We start from the raw sequence: 714 nt of genomic DNA on the forward strand, positions 1-714 counted from the left end.
ATGTTTGGAGGAATAAATGCTTAAATTTAGAACACTGGTTGCTGTCAGCGACTTTGTGAACTTCCTATGGATATTCCTACCCTCTTCTTCATAAAAATGACAGGTGCACTCTACCACCCGCACTTTGCTCTCCCCTGAAGATTTGAATACACGGAAATGATAGGGAGATTTCGTGTTTCCTTTCTCCCTGTAGATGCCAGTATATCTAAGAATCCCGTGTAATGAGGATTATGGTGTGTACAGTATATATGCCATGCCACGTTGAGTACACCGCTTCCCGTTCGATCAGCGAAGTTAAGCAACGTTGGGTCTGGTTAGTACTCGGATGGGTGACCGCCTGGGAACACCAGATGCTGTTGGCATAACCCCTACGTGTCAAGTGGGGTTGGTGGAGGATTAGTGCCCCTCCCTGTAAAAACAATTAACTCTAAGCCCTTGGCCACCCCGTTTGGGATACATGGCATCTGGCAATGAATGAATGAATATATATATATATAACTCGACCCTCCATTTCCGGTACCCCGATTTCACGGATTTCGGATTTCATGGACACGGGTTGAGGCCGGACAATATTATCAAATGCCGGACAAATGCCCGCACAAGTCCGGGATTCTCACAAAATTCCGGCCATTATTCTCATATAAAACTATACACCTCGTACCTTTCTCAAATGCCACTATAAATAATTTGTTGTTTAACACAGTAAAATTTAAG

At 44.0% G+C, this 714-nt stretch overlaps 1 pseudogene; it reads left to right on the forward strand.

Moving 5' to 3' along the window:
- The first annotated feature begins 242 nt into the window (after positions 1 to 242).
- Positions 243 to 362, forward strand: LOC145413332 (5S ribosomal RNA; annotated as a pseudogene).
- Positions 363 to 714: the final 352 nt, after the last annotated feature.

The sequence above is a fragment of the Coenobita brevimanus genome, chromosome 95 (assembly GCF_032717465.1).
Source record: "Coenobita brevimanus isolate Jiangsu-jjx chromosome 95, ASM3271746v2, whole genome shotgun sequence".
In the NCBI taxonomy this organism is placed as follows: domain Eukaryota; kingdom Metazoa; phylum Arthropoda; class Malacostraca; order Decapoda; family Coenobitidae; genus Coenobita; species Coenobita brevimanus.